This window comes from Halichoerus grypus, chromosome 10, assembly GCF_964656455.1.
Source record: "Halichoerus grypus chromosome 10, mHalGry1.hap1.1, whole genome shotgun sequence".
NCBI classification, from domain to species: Eukaryota; Metazoa; Chordata; class Mammalia; order Carnivora; family Phocidae; genus Halichoerus; species Halichoerus grypus.
This window is the reverse complement of record NC_135721.1, coordinates 109,262,676-109,273,896: the sequence shown is the minus strand read 5'-3', so window position 1 is coordinate 109,273,896 and position 11,221 is coordinate 109,262,676.

The following is an 11,221-nucleotide window of genomic DNA, read 5'->3' as shown; positions in this document are numbered from 1 at the left end:
AGACTTAAAAGTCAAAATTACTCCCTGATCTATGGGCTGCAGAAGGATGCTGTGTTAGCAGGCATGAAAACAACATTAATCTTGTGTATCTCTATCAGAGTTCTTGGGTGACCAGGTGCATTGTCAATGAGTAGTAATATTTTGAAAGGAATCTTTTTTTTCTGAGCAGTGATTCTCAACAGTGGGCTTAAAATATTCAGTAAACCATGTCGTAAACGAACTTGCTATTATCTAGGCTTTGATGTTTCATTTATAGAGCATAGGCAGAGTAGATTTAGCATAATTCTTAAGGGCCCTAGGATTTTTGGAATGATAATGACTATTGGTTTCAACTTCAAGCCACCAGTTGCGTTAGCCCCTACCAGGAGAGTCAGCCTGTCCTTTGAAACTTGAAGTCAGGCATTACCTTCTCTTCTTCAGCTGTGAAAGTCCTAGATGGCATCTTCTTCCAATATAAGGCTGTTTCATCTACACTGAAAGTCTGGTGTTTAGTGTAGGCACCTTCATTCTTAGCTAGGTCTTCTGGATAACTTGCTGCAGCTTCTACATCTGCACTTGCCACATCACCTTGCACTTTTATGTTGTGGAGATGCTTCTTCCCTTAAACCTCATGAACCAACCTCTGCTAGCTTCATTCTTCTCTTCTGCAGCTTCCTTACCTCTCTCAGCCTTCACAGAAGAGAGTTAGGGCCTTGCTCTGGAGTAGGCTTTGGCTTCAGGGAATGTTGTGGCTGTTTTGATCTTCTATACAGACCCCTCAAACATTCTTCATATCAGCACCAAGGCTGTTTCACCTTCTTATCATTTGTGTGTCCGCTGGAGTAGTACTTTTAATTTCCTTCAGGAACTTTTCTCTTATACTCACAACTAGGCTAACTCTTCGGCACATGTGACCTAGCTTTCAGCCTGTCTTGGCTCTTGACATGCCTTCCTCACTAAGCTTAATCATTTCTGGTTTTTTATTTAAAGTGAGAGATAAGCTATTTTTCCTTTCACTTGAGCACTTCAAGGTCATTTTAGAGTTAGTAATTGGCCTAATTTCAATATTGTTGTGTTTCAGGGAATAGGGAGGCCTGAGGAGAGGAAGAGAGATGCGGGGACAGCTGGTTGGTGGAGCAGTCTGAACACACAACATTCATTAAGCTTGTTGTCTTCTATGGGCACCGTTTGTGGTGTTCCTAAACAGTTACAATAGTTAACATCAAAGATCACTGATCATATCATATCTTATTATATTACATTATATGTATAGTAATAAAGAAGTTTGAAATATTGTAGGAATTACCAAAATGTGACATAGAGACATGAAGTGAGCAAATGCTGTTGGAAAAATGGCGCTGATAGACTTGCCTGATGCAGGGTTGTCACAAACCTTCAATTTGTAAAAGACGCAATATCTGTGAAGTGCAATCAAACAAAGTATGCCTGTACATGATGTTGGAGGCAGTTTTGTAATTCTATTTTTTTCTCACCAGACAACAACCAGGGATTTTATGAAATAAAACAAAGATACCCATAAGTAGATAAAGCCATGTTGTGGCCAACAAGCTTGCCTGTCACTCACCATGCAATGCAACTCAAAGCAGGAGAAATTCCCAAAGCCCTCAAACTGCACAAAAGACATTTCAAAAACAATGAGAGGCTGGTGTGACTGATGTATCATGTGGGAACTACTGCCGAAACTCTGAAAATCAGTTTCCCAGAAGCTTTTTGCTGACTTTGAACAGGAGCAGCTTAATTTCTAGAGATGCGATTCAATCAGGGAAAAATGAAACTGTGATTTTCGTCAAGTAGGGAATGATGACAATATTACACATTCTTTAAAAACCTCAAAATTGTACTGTCAATTCTAAAAGCACTAAAGAAATTAATATCATAAGCACAGGTTTCCAAAATAAGCAAATCACTGTGATGCTATATGTAGCTGCCACTAACCCAAAGAGGACATAATATTTACTGTGAATATGGTGTTCATATAGTTTAATTTTCAAAACAGAATACTTATGAGAGTAAAAGAGGGAGTGTGGGTACTTATGTAAGGATAGCAGGGACTGTCCCAAGTAAATTGGATCACCCTGATTTTAAATTATAGAGCAATTTCTGAGAGTGGTATTTTCCCCAAAGATGTTATTGTGGCTGCATACAATAATGGATGGATGCTGGCTGAGCCAATGGAGGATTACCTAAGAGGCATTTAGGATAGATGTACAGGAGTCATTGGCAACCAGTCTACCCAGTACATTACTCCTGATGTATGTTGTGGGCATTTATTTGAACAGTGAGATAATGAGCTCAAGAGACGAAAATAAGGAAAATATAAACAGAGGGCCAGAGACGGAGAGTTCTAATACTTATTAGAAAGCGAGAAATTCTAATACTTATTTAATCAAAGTTCCAGAATTTAAAGAACAAGAGAGACAAGGACAGAGGCAATATTTGAAGAGATAATAGCTAAAAAATATCTGAAACAATTGAAAGATACCAACCCACAGATTCAAGAAGCTCAATTCTAGACTCGACATAAAAAGAAATCTACACCTAGCTACAGAGGACCAAAGACACAGAGAAAAATCTTAAGAGCAGCCAGAGGGGGCAGAAAAAAGACATAACTTTTATTTAGCTGGCAATGGAAGTGAGAAGAAAGTGGAATGATATTTTCACTGTATTGGGGGAAAAAAAAAATCCATATAATTCTATACCCAGCTAAAACATCTTTTAAGAAAGGCGAAATAAAGGCATTTCCATTAAATGTAAAGCCTAAATTCTGAGTTTATCCCCAGCCAAACTTTACTAACGATTGTTCAATAAGTGCTTTAATTAGAAGGAAAATGAGCTCAGATAAAAGGGCTGAGAAGCAAAAAATATGTGAAGAGCAAAAGAAAAATAAAACGAAAGAAAGAAAGGTAGAAATAAAGAAAGAAAGAAAGAGAGAGAGAAAAGTAAACGTGTTTATGTATTTTTCCATTGTATTCACTTCCCAGCACAAGACACATTCTCTTTTTATGGCTCTGCCACTTGCCCAATTCTCAGGAGCTTCTGAGTGGAAAATAAAGCACTGCTACCAAATGCTTTAGGAGGTTGAGAAAAAGTAGTTTCAAGGCCAGAGTATTTGCTGCCATTAGAAAGGCTATGACTACCTTTATTTTGAAATCTGTGATGGAAACCACAGAGAAAAAAATATGGTTTAAAGGAAACACATGATGGGATCATTTCAAGTTCATTTGTCTTGTTCAAAAAGTGGAATATAAAAATAAGTCTCAATTCAATGATAAAACAAACAACCCAGGGGCGCCTGGGTGGCTTAGTCATTAAGCATCTGCCTTAAGCTCAGGTCGATCCCAGGGTCCTGGGATCGAGCCCCGCATCAGGCTCCCTGCTCGGTGGGAAGCCTGCTTCTCCTTCTCCCATTCCCCCTGCTTGTGTTCCTTCTCTCACTGTGTCTCTCTCTGTCAAATAAATAAATAAATAAAATCTTAAAAAAAAAAAAAACCAAACAATCCAATAAAAAACGGGCAAGGATTTGAGCAGACACTTCACAAAAGAAGATATACAGATGACAAAAAAGCACATGACAAGATGCTCAACATCATTAGCCATTATGGAAAAGTAGATTAAAACTACTATTGAGATGTCATGACACTCCTACCATATGACCCAGTGATCCAACTTCTAAGTATTTATCCAAGTGAAATAAAACTTACGTCCACACATAAATCTGTATGCAAATGTTTATAGCAGTTTTATTCATAGTCTCCCAATAAGAAATAACCCACATGTCCTTCAACTAGTGAACAATAAAATCTGGTATATCCATATAATGGAATACTACTCAGCAATCTAAAGGAATGAACTACTAATATACATGACATAGATGAATTTCAAATGCATTAGGCTAAGTGAAAGAAGCCAGACTCAAAAGGCTACATACTGTATGATTCCATGTATTCCAGAAGCAAAATTGTGGGGACAGAAAACAGATCAATGGTTTCCAGAGGCTGGAGAAGGGGGAGGGATTAACTATCAAGGGGCACGAGGGAATATTTTGGGGTGATAGAACTGTTTTATACATCAATTGTGTTGGTGATAACACAACTTACATGTTTCTCAAAACTTGCAGAACTGTATACTAACAAGGGTAAACATTCCTGGATGTACTTTATACCTTAAAAAAAAAAAAAAAAGAAAAAATCAAGGCATCCTCAGAGTATTTTACAATCTCACTTTCTTTGACATGGAAGTAAATGTGTTCATTACACACTTGTGTGCGATTCCCCACCCCCAACACAGGCCAAAAACTTTGGTTGTTGTCATGTCAAATTTCCAGAACCATTTCTCCCAGCCTTCTCTCTCCTTTTGGCAGATGACTTTCCCACCTACTTCACCAAGAAGGACTGGATTAGGTGAATACATCTGACCTTTCTCTCCTCCTCCTCAAATGTTCTCTCCTTATTTGTATGAGGATTCAAACAACCTCTAAACACCTCAGGGCATTTGCATTCTAGTATGGAAAGTAATTTTCAAATTATTAAAAAGTGCAGGGGCACCTAGGTGGCTCAGTCGGTTAAACATAGGACTCTTGATCTCAGTGTCATGAGTTCAAGCCCTGCATTGGGCTCCATGTTGGGCGTGGAGCCTGCTTAAAAAAAAAAAAAAAAGAAGAAAGAAAGAAAAGTAGAATAAACTCACCAAAAAGTATAGTGATTTGGTGGTATGACCGGACACTGACACCCCTTGATGTTTTGAGACAGTTTGAGGACCAATTAACCATTTAGGTTAAGTGAAAGAAGCCAAACTGAAAAGCTACATACTGTACGATTCCAACTATATGACGTTCCAGAAAAGGCAAAACTCTAGAGACAGTAAAAAGATCAGTGGTTTCCAGGGGATTGGTGGGGAGAGAGAGGGGAAAGTTGAGCACAGGGATTTTTGAGGACAGTGAGACTATTCTGTATGATACCATAATGGTGGATACGTGTCATCTATACATTTGTCAAACCACAAAATGTACAACACCAAGAGAGAACCTTAATGTAAACTATTGGATTTAGTTAATAGTAATGCATCAATATTGGCTCATCAATGAAAACAAATGTACCGCCATAATACAAGATGTTCAAAATAGGGAAAATTGGGAGAGAGGGTGAAGGGCTATATGAAAACTCTGTATGTTTTGCTCAATTTTTCCTTTAAACCTACAACTGTTAAAAAGTCCACTAATTTTTTAAAAAGTGATTCAGAAGAGTGGAACTTTAGATGTGAAATTTTAGGAATACTTAACCAATTTTATGTTCTTGAAAGGATGCGCAAGAGTGATAAGCCATAATTCATCAATCCTAAGGTAGTTTTAAAAAGTCTCTGAATCAGGTTGCATCTTAAAATTGATGGTATTTTAGGTTCGAGGAAATATGGTATGATAAAATATATGTCTAAAGAGGTCTAAAGTAGGTCTTTTTTTTTTTTAAATTTATTTATCTATTTGACAGAGAGACACATAGAGCAGGAACACAAGCAGGGGGAGTGGGAGAGGAGAAGCAGGCTTCCTGCCGAGCAGGGAGCCCGACGCGGGGCTCGATCCAGGACCCTGGGATCATGACCTGAGCCGAAGGCAGACGCTTTCGTGAGCCACCCAAGCGCCCCTAAAGGAGGTCTTTTAATAAGTATTAAATAAAAATCTAATGCTCAACATCGCTCATCATTAGGGAAATACAAATCAAAACCTGATAGGATACCACCTCATACCTCTCAGAATGATTAAAATTAACACAGGAAACAACAGATGTTGGTGAGGATGTGGAGAAAGGGGAACCCTCTTACACCATTAGTGGGAATGTAAACTGGTGAAACCACTCTGGAGAACAGTGTGGAGGTTCCTCAAAAAGTTAAAAATAGAGCTACCCTACAATCTAGCAATTGCACTACTGGGTATTTACCCAAAGGATACAAAAATACAGCTTGGAAGGGGTACATGCACCCTGAAGTTTATAGCAGCATTTATCAACATGAGCCAAATTATGGAAAGAGCCCAAATGTCCATTTACTGATGAATGGACAAAAAAGATGTGATATACATATATATATATATGATATCATACACACACACACACACACACACACACACACACAATGGAATATTACTCAGCCATCCAAAAGAATGAAATCTTGCCATTCACAATGATATGGATGGAGCTGGAGTGTATGATGCTAAGCGAAATAAGTCAGTCAGAGAAAGACAAATACCATATGATTCCATTCATATGTGGAATTTAGGAAACAAAACAGATGAACATAGGGGAAGGGAAGAAAAAGAGAGAGGGAAACAAGCCATCAGAGACTCTTTTTTTTTTTTTTTTGAGAGAGAGAGGGAGAGAGAGCAAGTATGGGGGGAGGGGCAGAGGGAGAGGGAGAGAGAGAATCTTAAGCAGACTCCACGCTCAGCTGGGAGTCTGACATGGGGCTGAATCCCATGACCCTGAGATCACGACTGAGCTGAAATCAAGAGTCTGATGCTTAATGGACTGAGCCACCCCGGTGCCCCCATAAGAGACTCTTAAGGATAGAGAACAAACTGAGGGTTGATGGAGGGAGATGGGTGGGGGATGGGCTATATGGGCGATGGGTATCAAGGTGGGTACTTGTTATGAGCAGCGGGTGTTATATATAAGTGATGAATAACTAAAAAAAAATAATAAAAACAATAGCTTAGGAAAAATAAAAATCTAAGATTAGAAAGTGTTGTGTCATAGTTTGTCAGTGTTTTTCTTTTTAAGTGGGGCTTAAAATAATAGTGCATCTTACAACTGATGGTGTCTCAGATTAGATGTGATATAGATTAAGTGTGCACTATAAAAATTGGCTAGATGATATATATTTATTTATTGTTGCCTCTGATGGGGGGAGTTAAAAGGAGATTACAATTTGAATTATAATGTTTTATTTCTTGTATTTGAAAAGGGCAAAGCAACTGACATAAAATGTCAACAAAGATAAATCTGAGAAGTAGGAGCATGGTGTTATGTCTTTTTTGACTATTTTATTTTATATATTTAAAAATTTTAAACAGCGAGACAAATACCTGAAAAAAAAAAATTGAAGAACACCTTGGAAACCTTCTCAGAGCCAGCCAACCTGCAATTTATTTGTTGGGGAGTTTTCTCGGGCGGCTGGGGGATGGCAGAACCTGAGGGAAGAAACAGTCATCTGGCAGACACAAAAAAGATAAATATTCCACTTACACGAGGTACTCACCATAGTCAAATTCATAGGGACAGAAAGCAGAATAGTGGTTACCAGGGGCTGAGGGTGGTGGGGGAGTAATCTGAAACAATATTATTTAATGGGTACAGAGTTTCAGTTTGGGATGATGGAAAAGTTCTAGAAATGAATATTGGTGATGGTTGCACGACGCTGTGAAGGTACTTAAAGCCACTGAACAGTACACTTAAAAATGGTAAATTTTCTGTTATATACCCACTTTGGGCAGGGGAAATCAAGAGTTTCGTCTGGGCATGTTGTATTTGAGATGCTCGAAAGTAGTTGGAGAAAATCCAAGCTCAGGGGAGTGATCATGGGTTGTAGATGCAGACTCAGCACACACCACGTTGAAGCCATGAGGCTAGAGAGAGAGAAGGGGAGGCAGTGAGCTCCAAGACCAGGGCCCTCCAACCCTGGGAGGAGTGGGGCCAAAGAAACCACGAGCAGAAAGCCTTCCCAGCGGGAGGCAGCAGTCAGTGGTCTCGAAGGTTTCTGAGAGACTGAGGCGAGGCCCCGGATTCGGCAACGTGGGAGTTGTTGGGGTTGCAGCAGAGCGCTAAGAAAGGGAGGCAGACTGAAGCGGGTTGGGAAGGAGGAAGTGGTGATGGGAAATATCCCCAATATTTTGAAGAAATTTTGCTGTGAATATTAGGTGAGGAAGAAGGGGGATAGCTAGAGGCAGATGAGGTGGTCTAGGGTAGCTCACCCCCTGTTTTCTAAAAAAAAAAAAAATTATTTATTTTAGAGAGAGAGAGAGTGAGATTAGGGGGAGGGGCAGAGGGAGAGGGAGAGGGAGAGAATCTCAAGCAGACTCTGCTAAGTATGGAGCCTGACGTGGGGCTCGATCTCATGAGACTGAGATCATGACCCAAGCCGAAACCAAGAGTCAGAGGCTCACACGACTGAGCCGCCCAAGGTGCTGCTCACCCGCCCCCTGCCCCCTTTTTTTTAGAAGATGAGAGATTCCGGAGAATGTTTGTAGGCTTATGGGAATGATCCACTCTTCCCACAAGAGAGGGGCGAGGAAAGGCAGAGGAGAGAAGAGAGAACCAAAGGAGGACGGCCACGTGCCATGGGAATGGCCTGAGGTGGGAGCAGACGCCTCCTCCATTTCTGAGGAGCATGGGAGAGAGAGTGGGCAGGTGGGGCTGAAGTTTGGTGGTGGGAAGGCAATGAGGTCTGCTTCCTGAACTGAGCTGGGCACACGAGGGGCTGTTGGGGGCTTGGGGGCAGAGGTGAGAAAGGCAACACCCTCCCTCAGGAAGTGCGATGGGTCCGCCAGGCAAGGCAGGGTGCCCTGTGGAGCCCTCCGGCCCTGACATAAGGGGGAGACCAGCAACGACCACGAGGTCGAGTGTGACGTTCCCTGGCAGAGAGCCCAGGCAGGTGGGCCTCACTCACTCGTGTTCTCAACGTGTGCTTCACGCACCAGCAGCATGAGCATCACCTGGGAACCTGTTAAAATGCAAACGACCGGGCACCACCCCACCCTACTGAATCAGAAACCCTGGGGTGGGGCCCACCCACCTGTGTTTTTCACAAGCTCTCCAGGTGATTCTGAGAGTTTGAGAAGCTCTGAACTAGCATGAAGGAGCCAAGGGGACCCGGGGTTGACCTGTAACTTGCAGGTGAGGACGGGCAGATGTTTCTAGTGCTGTGAGCTCCCTGACATCTGCAAGCAAGCCCTGGAGACTGGGCTTTCTAATGAATGATTATTTCGCAAGACAAACAACATCTTTCAAAGGTACTTTTTTTTTGAGTCTGAATTTGAATATTGAGTTTCCTGTCCACGGTGGTTTGAAAGGACCCCAGACTCTCTCTCCCCATGTCACGTCTTCTAGGACCTTCTTGGGGCCTGCTCCATCTTTCCACACGGCTTCATTGCAGTTTTCAATTCTGTGGGGGAGATGACGATGAACCGGCCATTCCCCTGTGTGTGAGGCCTTTTCCTTCCCTGACGAAATAGAGACAAGGATGAGTCAGCCTCTCCCAACCTCCAGGATCTCCCAGTTGTCTCAGTGACTCAGAGGATGGTCTGTTTCATGGGTAAGTGCTCCTCCCAGGAAGTTGGCAGCCCTAGCCACCCCCTACCTCAATCACCCCCCTTCCCCCCCGTGCTTCCTTCAAGACACATTGCTAGCAAGACCCGGCAGGGGGTGGGGCAGGCCAAGAAAGGTCAGCAATAAGTGGACCAGGAAAGAGGGTGGGAGTTGAAAGGCTAAGATGCAGGAGGCTAAATTTGTTCCTTATTTGGGGGTGACCTTGGGTGGACCCACAAAGGGCTCAGTGTTTCTATTTGAAAATGGGAAAAATCGTACATCCTACAATATGAGACTCGGTAGTGGCCCAAAAGGAGAGAAGATGAGCCTCTTAGAATATATCTGGCTGGAGACACACTTTGGAACTTCTCTGTGCAAAAGAGAGGGAGCCCTGGGGGTGGTTTATCCTTGAGGATTTCTAGGACAAGCTGCAGTCTGAGCAGGGCCTGCGGGAGGGTGCGGAGGCCTCCATGGGAGGGAGGGCGGGAAGTCAGATGTGGGAAGACTGGTCAAGGGCAGGGGAGCTTGGCAAGTAGGGGCACCTTAGGGGGCACAGAGCAGCTGGTAGAAACACAGAAACCCCCAAACCGTGGATTCAGTGCTGCCCGTGTTGCCGGGTCTGTGACTCTTCTCCTTCATTCCTGTGTCCATTGGTTTCTCTCTCTCTGTCTCCTCCCCCTTCTCTCCTCCATCACAGAGATTAGTGAAGTCTCCTCTCCCCACGGGTTCTGTGTTTACTTTCCTGTTTAGATGGTGACTGGCATCTATCTGTTTATGGAGTCAGCAATCAATCCATCCTGTTTACTTGTCGCTGACACAGTGCGTTGTGGTCAGTGAGGCTGTCCACTGGCCCCCAGGGTGGGGTGGGGACCAGGATGCTGACACACACACAGGCGTACACACTCAGCCATGACCAGATCAGTCTGCCTCACCAGTGCCAGGAGGTCCTGGGCTGTTCTGCTCTGATGTCTGGGATGCTGTGGGGCAGTCAGCTGGACCAAGGTCACCTCCTCCACTGCTGAGGTCCATGGCCCAGCACGCTTGGCACAAACTCAGGGCTCAGAAAAGATCTCCTGACTGAAGCTGAGTGCCCAGTGCACAGTTCCTCAGGGGTGGGGGTGGGGGTCTTAGAAGTGAGAAGGACAGTGCCCAGAAGAATAATGTCCGAAGGCAGCTTGCTCAGCGTACCCATTTCTACACGAGGGAGTTAGGAGCAGAGAAGGCAAAGGACTCGTAAATGGGTCACCATTTACCACATCCCCTCTGCTCCCCTCTCCCAACTGGGCCCTTCCTTCCCAATTCACGTGACTTGAGACACACACTTTAGTTTGTTTTTCTTGGTTTCCCCAAATCCTGTGCAGTGGCACTGGTCAGGGTTAGACTGGAGATCAACAAGGTTTCCTGGGGTTTGTGGTATGAGTGGGGAAAGGGGCAGGAATCAGGCCAGACCTGTGGGGAGACGGGCTGGGGGGCGGTGGTGATGGGCATTTAAATCGAGGTATGGAGGACCCAAGGCCAAGAAGTTGATGCTCTCTGTTTTCAAGGTGCTTGCCCAGGACCTGACTCCTAAACTCTGAGCATAGGGCCCAAGCACGCAAAGATTGTCAAACAAAAAAACCAAGGAACAAACAAAATCCACAGAAGCCAAGAGTCTAGGCGGATGCCCTTTGATGCTTCCAGAGGATTCTCGGAATTCCTGAGGTCATCTGGAGCTCACCGGGGTCTGCCTCATGGCCTAACTGTACACCTACTGTCATGGTGAAGAACCTGACAGACGTGGGCTTGGGGGGGAGGGGGGCTCAACTGTTCCACTCACTCTCACTGCGTGTGACTGGGGCCCACGCTTCTGTGAACAAATGATTCATTGTTTGTCTGAGATTCAGATTGCACTGAGTGCCCTGTATTTTTATTTGCTAAATCTGGCAACCCTT